This window comes from Hibiscus syriacus, unplaced genomic scaffold (assembly GCF_006381635.1).
Source record: "Hibiscus syriacus cultivar Baekdansim isolate YM2019G1 unplaced genomic scaffold, ASM638163v2 tig00111540_pilon, whole genome shotgun sequence".
Classification (NCBI taxonomy): Eukaryota; Viridiplantae; Streptophyta; class Magnoliopsida; order Malvales; family Malvaceae; genus Hibiscus; species Hibiscus syriacus.
In genome coordinates this window covers 1,711,864-1,725,347 of record NW_024063114.1, presented here as the reverse complement: position 1 = coordinate 1,725,347, position 13,484 = coordinate 1,711,864, and the positions used below count along the sequence as shown (strand labels likewise).

Genomic DNA, 13,484 nt, shown 5'->3' with positions numbered 1-13,484 from the left:
TTCATTATTAAACGATTGAATCTTTGAACATATATTACTACTTATAAATAAATTAACTTCGAGCGTTCGTAAAGAAACAGTCGAGGCTAATTACATTTTGTTATACTAAGATCCCAACTTATCGAGAATGTCAAAATGAAAATTTTAAACCCTACACAAATAATCCAACTTATTTTTTTTTTATTCCCATCTTCCCCCGGAAAGCTTGAAAATGAAATTAAAGTAATTAAATAAAAAGAATAAGAAATATTAGAAATTGAAGACAATTCCATCATTTGATTCATGTCTTCTACTTGACCTGCAAACTTTCATCCAAAACCACTTCTCAAGAAACGATAATGGAGGATTATCGTTATCGTTATCGTTATCATCATCGTCATTTATTAAGATTTTTCAGATGACCAGCTTTTGGCTTCTTTTCTGGGTTCAACCTTTCACCATTTCCAGAATCTTGAAAAGTACCCTTTGAAGTAGAGTTCTCCATTAATGCACGTTGTTCATGTTTTCGAACGATAGAATCGATTCTAACTGACCGTCTCCATGGGAGATCAAATCACAGTTCGCAGTAGCAGAAGAAGAGCTCCGAATACTGTCACCGTTAACCTTGGAGACGATCTCATCCAACCTTGAGAAGACGAAAATATTCTCAGTGCTCGAAGCATACGAAGAAGAAGAGAAGACTTTGGCTTAGCTTAACATTGCTCGAACCAGATCGAGCGTCGGTACCAAAACCTAAGCTCTTTCTATCCTCCGAATCGATCTCATCGGTAGCAGCCGCCACTGAAGAAAGGCTCCAAAACTGACTGGAACTTCCTGAGTTTTTTCTTCAATGAGTGTTCCAATAGTTTCTTTATGTCATTATCTGTTCTTTGCGGCAAATACGATGCTATGGCTGCCCATCTATACCAAAACAAACAAACAAAAAAAACGCATAATATTGAAGGAAAAACGATCAAAGCTCGAAATCCGATTCAAAAAAAAAAGAGGAAAAGATTTGACAATTACTTGTTACCCAATAATGCTTGCAAATGAACAATCATCCCTTCTTCATGAGGTGAAGTTGCCTCTTTTGATTCCTGGTCTGAGATAATTAGTCCATCTAAGCCTGCAACTTTTGCTGCATCTCATCAACCCTAAACAGATCTGGATCAGCCAAACAAACCTATGAAATTCAATCAAAATCTGAAACAGATTAAGTTAATATATTACCAGTATTGGCGGGACTGATCTCCAGTTTCCAGGACCATGTTCTTGAATGTAAGACGAGGATGATGTCTTCTTCAGGAGTCCATGGACCTTTCTTCATACCTACTTTATCACAGCATGGTGGTCTTCCCATGGCTTCCCTTTGCTGCTTCTTCTCTTCCCCTTTGGTTTTCAGTTATGGAGCTTTCAAATAGTGCCATCACCATGTGAGTGGCATATATAAGTAGGGAGGGAGATATTAATAGCATCTTAATTATTTTTTACTTTTACTAAAAAATAATTTTATCATGTCATTTCGATCTTAAGTAAACAGCATCTTAATAGTGAGCGATAACACTTAAGAAAAAGAGAATTGTTTTAGGTTTTGTCTTAAGATTTTTTCTAAAAATAAATAAATAATTTATGTCGATTTTAGTGTGTAGAAATTGACACATGATTTTCTGTTAAGAAGAACGAACCTCATATTTGATAATTTATATTATAAATTTAAGATACACAATTACAAAATTTTAGAAGAGACGTAGTTAGATCATCTATAAAAATATAAAAAATAATTAAATTTTATAAAATTCACTACTTGTGTAAATTTTGTATACCATGAAAACAAACTAAATGAGTCGTACTTTATTTTTTTAATTTAATATTTTGATTGATAATAAACATGTCACATACGGAAAAATAATAGTTTTATAACTAATTAACGATAATATTATTTCCTTAAATAATTATTTAAAAAATGGTGACATCTAAATAAGGCTCCAAATTCATGAGGTGAGAAAGTAACTTCCAAAGCAACAACCCAACAGCCTGTGCTTTTCTTTTTGGGTGATAAATGCTTTAATTTTGAATTTTTTTTAGCAGAAATTAAATAGACAGAATTATTCGTATGGGCAGGATCTTGGGCCACTAAATTTAGCAATTTTAGATCATAATTTCAGTTAAATTATTATTTAATAATTTAAAATTATTTTTTTGTTCATAATTAAAATGTTATATTATTTTAAATAGACAAGTGAGTGGGGCCTATAAATTAGGTCGGGCCAAATTGAGTAGCGAATAAAACTAAAAAAAAGAGAGCCATAGTCGACTTGATTCGATTAATAGATAAATCCAATTAGATGAAATAATCCATCACTTTATATATATATATATATATATATATATATTTATTACATAAATTTAGGTAAGTATATATTTTATTACATAAAATTTAGGTAAGGGTGACTTCTTAATCCAGGGTCAGGACATACTTAAGACTCAATTAGGATTTATAAGAATTTACTGCTTGTCCATCAAGAGTGACACTAGTAAGATTCGAGATTGGACTTACAAGCTCAATTCTTGAATCCCAACCACTTGTGCCAGCACTCATTACTACATATTTGTTTTTTTTATACCATATAATATTCAATATATACTTGCTTTTATATAGATATGTTTTATAGGAATAATATTTATTATATTTTCATATATTTATATTTTCTATTACATTCTTGTTATTTTACGTATCGTATGGAATTTTCTATTATATTATAGTTTATTATCTTATTTGCATTATAAAATTATTGCATCAAGAAAAATGAATGACCGTCACATGAATATTGGGTTTAAAGAGCAGACAAAAGCAAAGTTGGGGCAATTAATTGAGTTCCCAACCGACATTTTGTACATATTTATGGGAAATTACTTTATGTTTTATGGTGGAGGCTTAATTAATTTGCTATAAATGATAATAATAATTAACTTATCCATCTACCATACGGATGTTTAAAATTGTTTAATCTGTTTTAAATCAAATAAATGGATTAATTTGAGTTATTATTGGTTTAATTTTTTTTTTTAAATTAATATAAAAGTGTGTTTGATAGCTGAAAATTGTCTTCCAGAAAATATTTGTTTTAATTTTTCCTGTGTTTCAACAACAACAACAACAAAACCCATTCCCATATGTATGGGGTAGGGGGAGTAGGGTAGTAGGCTACCCCCAACGCCAGGTTGAGAGTAACTTCCGTGGAAGACCTCCGGCAGTCAGAAAATTAAAAATTTAGATAAAATGCAATGCATGTATAAATAAATACATAATACATAGCTAAACAGTATTCATATGCAGTCATTAAATCATATGTGCGTCTGTAACGGAATTAATCCCTGCATAATAATCCATGCGAAAGAATCTCTGCATATAGACAGAAACATAAGATAAGATCGGCTAAATTTAAAAGAGGAAACATGAGAGAATGATACACAGAAGTCAACGTTCAAGCCCAGTTCTAATCCTTCATAAATACCAATAACAGAAACGTATAAAAAGTATAAGTCATGGAAAATACTACAAAGACATTAAAAGAACAGAGATGATAATACCTATAGATGTGACCCACACTACTCGACTACCCTAGTCTTTACCTCCATATTTTCCTATCAGAGTCATGTCTTCGGTAAGGGCTAAATCCCTCAAATCAGATCTCAAGCAGTCTTCCCACTTTCGCCTTGGTCGTCCTTTCCTCCTTCTGGCACCGTCAACTGTAATCGACTCTACCCTCCTTACCGCATCCGACGGTAGTCGCCTAAGGACATGCCCAAACCACCGTATCTTCCCTCCCTCATTTTTCGGAAACAGACACCACCCCCAAGGACATCCTAATAGCAGAGTTTTTCGTCATATCCCTCAAGTCTTACCACATGTCCATCGAAGCATTCTCATTTCTGCGGCCTCAATCCTCCTTACGTGATCCTTCTTGGTTGCCCAACATTCTGATCCATACAACAGCGCTGGTCTTATTGCCATTCTATAAATTTCCCCTTAAGTTTTAGAGGGACCTTCTTGTCACACATAACTCCAGTACGGCCCTCCACTTTAGCCATCCCGCCTTTATACGGTGTGTAACGTCATCATCTACACCCCCATCTTTATGTATCATAGACCCTAGGTACTTGAACAATCCTTTGAGGGGAGAACGTGTCCTTCTATGCATACTTCTACATCTTCATCGTTTTGGTTCCCATTGAAGTTTGAACATAAATACTCTGTCTTTTCAATATTGATCCTTAAACCTTTTTCTTCCAAAGCAGTCTTCCAGTAGCCAGTCTACTATTCAACTCAGATTTTGTTTTCAGCAACTAAGACAATGTCGTCAGCGAAAAGCATACCATGGTACACCGTCTGGTGTCGCACATAGATTCGTCCATGATCAAGGCGAAGATGTAGCTAAGAGCCGACCCCTGGTGGAGTCCGATTTCCACCGGGAATGCCTCGGTGTCACCACTGTAGTCCTGACGTAAGTAGTAGATCTACAGTACATATCACGAATCGCCCGGATATAAGCAGTTGGGATCCGTCTCGTTTCCAAAGTCTTCCAGATCATATCGCGGGGAACACTATCATAACCTTCTCAAGGTCAATGAACGCCATGTGAAGATCTCTAGACTTTTCCCTATATTTCTCCATAAGCCGTCGAAGTAGATGAATCGCCTCCGTGGTAGACCTGCCTGGCATAAAGCCAAATTGGTTTTCCAAAACCCTAGTAACTTGTCTCAACCTAGCCTCTATCACCCTTTCCCATAGCTTCATGGTATGGCTGAGGAGTTTAATACCTCTGTAGTTACCACAACGTTGGGGATCTCCTTTATTTTTATAGATTGGTATCACCGTAGACTCTCTCCACTCCTCTGGCATCTTGGCAGTCTCTAAAATATTTAAAGATGTTGGTCAACCACTTAACTCCCACTTCTCCTAGGGCCACACAGTGATAGGAATTTGATCAGGCCGACAGCTTTGTCCCTTCCCATCTTTCTAAGAGCCATTTTGACTTCCTCAAACCCAATCCTACTTTGTAGGGCATCATTGGCCGTAGTAAGATAGTCGGCTAAACCCTCAACGATACTATCTCTACATGGAGGGCACGTCATTAAATAAGCCAAAGAAGTAACTACCCCAAACCCTCTTAATATCGTGATCTTTCGCTAAAAGAACACCATTGTTGTCCTTAATAACCTAATGTTACCTAGATCCTTTTTCCTAATCTCCCTAGATTTTGCAAGTCTGAAGATGCCATTTTGTCCTTCCTTGGTGTCTAATCTCTTGTACATTTCCTCGTATGCCATATCCTTTGCTTTAGCTACCGTTTTCTTGGCTTCCCGCTTTGCCTCCTGGTATCTTTGTTTAGCTCTCGACCTTTCTTCGTCGTCATTGCATTGTAAAACTCCTTGAAGCAAGTTTGTTTTATCTTCACCTTAGTTTGGACTTCGTCGTTCCACCACCACGATTCTTTATGTTCCTTGGCCAAGGGTATTTTTGCCAACCCTGATGGAATTTGCCATATTTTTCCATAACATATCTGCATTTTTTGAGTTTGTAGTTTCAAAACTTGTATTAGACAAAACCTTACTCCTAAAGTCATCAGTTGTCGCTCCATGTAAGTTCTTCCAGAGGATCCTAGGTTACCAAGTTTAGCCCTCCTATGAGTGCTCCGCCCGTGGGGTACGCGATACACCAAAACCAACAATTGTGTTGTGATGCACATGCCTCTTCAGGGAACACCTTACAGTCAATGCAAGCCCATCGTTCCTGATTCTAATCAAGATGTAGTCGATTTGGGTACAATGTCCCCCGCTATGAAACGTAATCAAGTTCGCATCTCTCTTATTAAAGAAGGAGTTAGTGATCACCAATCGTGAGCAGTAGCAAAATCAAGCAACGTACGCCCCCCATCGTTCCTGCTACCATAACCGAAACCCCCATGAACACCGTCATACCCGTCGGTTGCACTTCCTATATGGCCATTGAAGTCTCCCCCTATGAAAACTCTTTGGTCCTCCGGAATGCTCCTAAGTATATCATCTAACTGATCCAGAAGCAAGTTTCTCCCCCTCCCCTAGGCCAACGTGTGGGGCGTACACTGAAGGACATTCACTACTTCCTCTTCTATAATAACCTTAATCATCATGATCCTATCCCGGTATCTGCAAACTTCAACTACATTTCCTTGTGCCTAGAGGATGCCAAGATACCCACCCCATTTCTAGCGTTATCTACGCCTGAATACCACAACTTGTACCCATTACACTCTCTTGCGCGAGACCCTTTCCACCTAGTCTCCTGAATACATGCAAAATCTATTTTTCTATTATTAAGTACGTCGGTCAGCTCCAGCAGCCTAGCATTTAATGTGCCTACGTTCAGCGAGCAAACTCTTAATCTAGTCTCCTTGTCACCACTCTGTCGAGCCCTCCCCCTATACGCCCCATGGGATCTAAAAGAATGACATGACCTCAAGTAATCATCTGTAACCGAAGCTATGAGGAACTATGAAAAAAGAATCCAAATAAGACAGAAGATGCACTAATAAAACGCTAGAGAATTGAGGAGTACTAAAAATCCTAGTTGGTTACTTAATAGGATTTTAAGAAAAAATAATACTATCTTATTTAACTATAGGCCAATATCTAGAAACTATAATTTAAAATGTTTAATAAATATCCGAGCTAAGCAAAAAAGGATTAAAATTGTAACACGAGATATAAGAGTAATGAAATCCTACTCAACTAATTGAAAAACATCAAACCCAAAGCTGGTAAAAAAAAGATCAATATAAAAACAAGAGAAAAAACAGCAAGAAGCTAAGTCAAAGAAAGCAGATCCAACAACAACAAGATTAAGAAATATTAAGTACAAAAATATGCAAGGGATATGCAAAACAACGACAAAGCTAAAAGGGATATATCAAAATTCGTGGATGCGAAATTAACAATCTTTGTTCAGATAAAAATCTGATAAAAACCGTGCTATAACACAAAATCAAACATTTACCTATCAAGAAATTAGCATGCAAAATCTTATGAAATTAGAAGAAAAAGAGAAAACCCAGAATTTTTGTTCAGAAATTAAAGCGCTGACGAAGGCGATCGTTGCTCTACGAGGAAGGTGGACCGATCGAACTGCAAGGCCGAAGAAATTGAGTCTGGAAAGTTCGTTAGGAAGTGCGAGAACACTGAGCTGAAAACAAATAATAATACTAAAATACAGAAAGTTAGATTCAAATAAGCAAAAAATATAATAATAAGCGATGTCCCCTGATTCTAAACCAATTTCCCAAATTACGATGGAAGTATCGAGAATGATAAAACCCCAGGAAGATCTGGGATCTGAAGATTCTTGGGATTCAATGAATAAAAAAAAAATTAAAAGTCAGTGGATCTGAAGAATTATTTCAACTGCGCCCAGGAAGATCTGGGATCTGAAGATTCTTGGAATTTTCAAGGATACGATCAATCGAATAAGAGAAAGATCACAAACCCAGAAAGAAGAAAGATTGAAAAGAAATGGGTAAGCGGTAACTGCATAGATCTAGTTCAGAAGTAAAGTAAAAGAAACGGATCTTGGCCAAAAAGAGAAGCTGAAAGAAACCGCTTGATTTCAATGGATAAGAAGGATTCAAGCCGAAGGATATAAACAAAGATTAATACCACCGGATCTGCTATGTATGAAAAATATTTTTCAGTGTTTGATAGTTGTAATTGATTTTCCCAATGTAATTCATTTTCTTAGTTCCTTTGCATTTTCTGTAAATTGTTTTACTATATGATTTTACGTAAAATATTTTCCTAACTTTTTATTTCAGAGTATAAGTACTAAAAGAAATATTATTTTGCACATTTAATATTAAATTAATATTTTAATATCATTTTAATAAAAATATTCATTATTAAAATATTTAATATACATATAATATAATTTTAATAATATTTTTTTAATATTATATTAATATATACTCATATATATTATAATAATTATATTATATTTTTAAATAAATTATTAATATTTATCTATTTTTTTATAATATAATATTATCAAATTATTAATAATGAATAGTATAATTTTATATATTTAATATTAATATAATAATTTAGTATTATGTTAATAAAATACTAATAATTAAAAATAAGGTTGTTCAAATGGTTAATTCAACCACTTATCGAATTGAATTATTGTTAATCGAATAAACCAAACTTTTTTCTTTAATCGTTAATCGAATCATTTTTTTTGAAAATATTAGTCGAACCAAATTTTATTCATTTTATATAAATTATTTTTTATAAATTAATTATAGTGTATCAAACAATTAATAAAAATAATTTACACAAAATCATTAAAACACCGTAAAATAACTTACGTTAAAATAGTTGTTCAATCGTTTGTCCGTATATGACCAACTCCTCTATTTATTTAACTTGCCTTATATACTTTTATGACAATGTTTTTATTTATTTATTAGCTCGTCTATATAATTATATAAGCAATAAATCATAATCATAATTATTTGTACACATTTCTATTTTATATTATTTTAAATTTTCTAATTTTTTAAACTTTTTTAATTCTTAACGTATTATAGATACGAATTTATTCGGAAATAATATTTCATTTATATTTGAAGATCTATTTTTTTTTAAATATTTACTATACTCGCTTTTAATCCAAGTGCAAATTTAAAGGTTGCAAAAATAACTGGTATTTAGATTAACATAGCAGTAAACATTGAAAAAGCTTTTATTTTTTTATTAATCTCGAATATATGTTTTAAAGACTATTAACCATTTAACAATAAACGCTTAAATACTCTACAGTCTCTGGTATTCAAACCTAAGACCTCTAGAAATAAAAATCATCATTTCAACCACTGAGATAGCTTGGTTCGCACATTACGACGACTCTTTTCAAGCCAAACTTGTTCACCAAGACAACATTTTTTTTCCCTGTATATTTAACCAAGCAAAACCAAGCACAGGATGAACCCCACAAATACATCACAAACACTGTTAACTGATAAACATTTTGTACAAGAAGCATGTCTTCATGTGCTTCTCAACTAGGCTCAATTGGAGCCATGTAAAGGATGAATCTCCTCTGGATCAGATGCATTTCCCAGCACACTCCCCATCTGAATCGAAACCGAAGGGCTTTCCTCCGGGTTCACTTCAGCTGCAGCCTGACTAGTAGCTTTTAAGCCTTTCCTTTTCTTTGCCTTCTGTGCCCAACCGACAAGGCCTATTTGCACATGCTCATCGAATATCGCCTTCTTGAACGAGCTCCCCATCTTCGATCAAATGGGACGTGTAAATCGGAGTTTCGAATATGAAATCGAAGTTCATAGTTATAAGAAACTCAACTAACCTGTGTGACAATAGCATAAAGTGGCAATGTGCTAAAACTGCAGAGTGCCTGAACGAAAACCCTGAAGAAACCAACAAAAGAGTGAACAAAATGAACCAAGAGCTCATAATAAGTTAAACCAAATGGTCATTGATTGTTAGTTTATTACCCTATAACGAGCCTAGGAACGATATAACGAACTTGACCCATTACGCAGGAATCAAAGCCATATTGAACCTACAGATGAAGAAAGTGTCGTTATGTGGTTCATACGGCAGAATAGTGAAGTAAAATATAGGCTTTACCCAAATCCAAAAGAAGAAAGCAATCTCGAACGCATTTTGGAAGAGGGTAAAATGGATCAAGAAGAGGACGATGCGAGGCCTGTTGAACCAAAAGTGATCGTCCGATGGTTGGACCACTAATTCCCCTTCAATGGCTACATGTCTCTCAGCAACCTCTTGAGCCAACTGGGTAATCACATGTTCAAGTTTGGTGCCCACGGCAAGTAAAAGCTGGAAACAAATGAATCGAGCTAAAAAGGAATGTAGAATGCAAACAAAATTAAATTTTTAATGTCAATGAATTTATCTCAAGTTTCAATGGTTGTCTCTCTCCTTGTTTATTTCTTCTAATAGATCTGTTAGTGACATTATTATCAGTATTAATCTTTATTTGTAGGATGAGATTCTATCATTCCATTGATTAGTTATGTTACATGGACTCTTTGTTTTCCCTCAAGTACGATTCCGACACCGGCGTCCGAGACATATTCGAACATGATATAAGGAATGGGAAACTACTCACAATGACAGGAATGAAAGCAAGCCAGAAATAAGCATGCCAACCTGCAGAAGAAAATTGAGAAAATGTCATCATTGCACGATAATTTATTTTACATGCATTACATTTGAAAGATTTAGTTTAACACCATAAAACATAGTTTAACATGATAATGCTGGCAATGGTCAATGGTCTTACGTACCGTTAACATTCAACAACAAGAAGATGACAACAAAAACCCAGAGATACCAACTGCAAACAAAATGATAAAATCAAGATGAACTAACAATGTAAGCATGGCTCGAAGTAGGAACATAACCATTCGCCATGTGCAAGAAGTACTAAACTTGCCTTATACCGACAACATGCTTAAAATCATCTTCTAAGGCTCGTATCATGTATTTGTGAAAATTAAACTTGGGATTCCCTCTGCAATGCATCTGCAATACAAATAATATGTGAATGACATTTTAACTATATGAAAGTTGTTCGATCGTTTCACCGAAAACATACCATTATGAAGCCTAGTCTTAGTGTCACGTAATCTGATTTGGTCACAGACGCGGAGAATTGCTTAAAAAATGAATGCTGTAAGAAAACAAATAAGATTTCTTTGAGGTTCAATCAATATTGCTTCTTATCGGATGTCTTTTTTAGTGTTCAAAATTATGAACTAGTATGTGCATATTTCATGCCAATTCTTACATAAGACGAGCAGGGGCCATCGTTGGCAAAAACGATAAAGGAATTTTGGAACCAACCCCTTCCATTAAGTTCAACTGTTGGTGAATGGCAAAAAAAGCAGTATCATAATGAAATAGAAGCTTACCAACCACCCTAGCACAATCGAATCTTTGCCAAAACCCCGGAAATGCTCTTTGATAAAAGTATGCTGTTGGACATTCAACACTGCAATAACACAGCACACAAGTTGGAAGAAGCATGGAGAAAAATGAAAGTAGCACACCCTCTTTAGAGAGACTATTATAAGAAGGTGTTCATCAAGGGTTTCTTCTTTGGTCCTATTTTGTGCATGGTCCTTAGTGCTTACCTTGCTTTGAATCATAATTTTCTTTTGCAATTGAATCTTCCCAACGTTTCCATAGGCGTATCTACATGAAATAAAACAATATAAAAAAACTAATCTTTTTATGAGAAGCTGAGAACAAACAAAGAAATAAACTGCAACCAGAAAAGAGGTTGGAGAATAAGCAAAAGAACCATATTAGACTGCTTACCTTTAGCCCTCCAATAGAAACTGTGAGAACACAGAATACCACATGAACAATGGCGAGGACAAAGATAAATATATGCAGATGATGGAGTGCTTCAACAGTCAACAAAGGTGCCTTGCCCTGAAGCACAAAAATACAGAAACAATAAGTAAATTAATCAAAGAGTTGGTCATTTTTAATTGAAAAAATTGAGCCAAAACCTGCAGAACCGCCATTAAATAAGATGCATAGGACCCTATTCAAATCCTACATACATTTCCTACACTACAAATGTCTCAGTCCTAACCATGAAAAAAGTTTCACTAATTCTTTGTTTCCCTTATATGTTACCTTCTTAGCACAATATCCCAGATGAGAAGAGGCAGATTCTTCAGCAAGTAGGTGCCTGGTGCTACCAGCTAGGGTCGAAGCAAAGTACGTTTGAAAATGTGATGTTGTTTCACTATTAGAGCCCTTCCCTGTTGCTTTATTGTCTTCAAGTTTACAAGGAAGCATGTGAGTTAATGTATCCTTAGATACACAGATTTTAGCAATTGCACCTTGAAATACTGTCAGCAATAGTGATATGAACCCATGAGCATCAACTCTGCCAAATAAAATGAAGAAGACATTTCAATGCTACAATTTATAAAAATAGCCCAAAAAAGGTAAGCAAATTTCACATCCATGCACATGTAGTCATAAAAAAAAATATGGAGTAACTTTTTTTCCCTTATAAAAGCTCAAAGGATCAAAAATGATCTACCGTTTAACCCTTCCGATCAAATTTAAATCAAAAATGAAAAATTGTAGAGTAAGAAAGAGATGGGTTACCTTCTTTAACTTTGGAAAGAGCCTCATAGAGTGGTTTCTGATGTTTCTTCTTCAAAACAACCCCGGCAACATGAAGCAACCGTTCCATAGCCAAAGAAATGGCAACAATCACAGTGCAAACTACAGCAACAATCCATGTTGGCGTAAACTCCAACGTTGCCCCTTCTTCACCTCCAGCCATTTTCTCTCCAAACTTTCGTATTCACTCAAATTGTCTGCAAAATCTTTGGTCTTCTGCAAAGTGTTCGACGAATGTCTCACTCAGAACTCGAAAACCATATATATACTCCATGCTCATCAAACGTAGAATCATAGTAAAAGTTCAAACTTGGATTCAACCAAAGCGAAACTATAGTTGCATATAAAACATCAAACAAATTGAACATCATAGAAAAGTTGCATCTAAAAAGAGCTGGAATTTACAAAGATTGAACATGTAGTGTTTTCACCTGATGGATACGTGAACTTCACTAGCATACAAAGAGAAAAGATCGTCAGTCCAAAAAAGCCACCATAAAAGAGAAGCGATTTTCTGTGGGTGGGACACCAGTAGAGCTCAAACAGAGCTGTGATTCTTACTAATTGTAAAAGATTCCCAAAGGCCAGCTCTATCTTCTACACTTAAATAGTATATCAGTTCTTTTTTAAATGTGTTTGAACTCGTCGACTTTAAAAGATTATTAAATGCTCTATTTTTAGTTTTTTTTTAATTTTCCGCAGTATATATATTTTTTAATAGAACCAACTAAATTTATTCAAAATAAAAATATCATACAGCCACAATCATAAATTAAACACATAAATAGGAAAACTTATTATAATCATTGAAATAAAATTAATAACTTAAGATTACATAAAGATCATACAAGAAAGATTAAAAAAAACTCAAACAAAGATAGATATAAATATATATGATCGCATGAGCAAACAAACCACAAAAAGAAATCAAGTTATTGAAAGACCATCGACAAATCGCAAACGATGTGAAAAGTTATCCACAAATGCAAATCAGATATCTAAATCCAATCCAAGGGTTTAAAACAGGGAAGATCACAAGATATCAGATAAGCGTCATCTTCATCAGTCGTGACGATTTCAAATCAATCTTCAGAAAAAGATAAATAAAATACAACCAAAGAACCGAAAAACATGCCAAAAAAATATAAAAACAAGTGTCATAAAGGCATATGAAAATGTACAACACAAGCAGCAGATGAAACGTGTAACACGATAGACTTATTGAAAATAAAAAAAAATATACAATATTAAAAATAAAAAGAACATAGAAATACCGA

The 13,484-nt window shown here is 34.6% G+C and overlaps 2 pseudogenes; both read right to left on the bottom strand.

Moving 5' to 3' along the window:
* Positions 1 to 260: 260 nt before the first annotated feature.
* Positions 261 to 1,389, bottom strand: LOC120164544 (annotated as a pseudogene).
* Positions 1,390 to 8,957: 7,568 nt separating this feature from the next.
* Positions 8,958 to 12,812, bottom strand: LOC120164519 (annotated as a pseudogene).
* Positions 12,813 to 13,484: the final 672 nt, after the last annotated feature.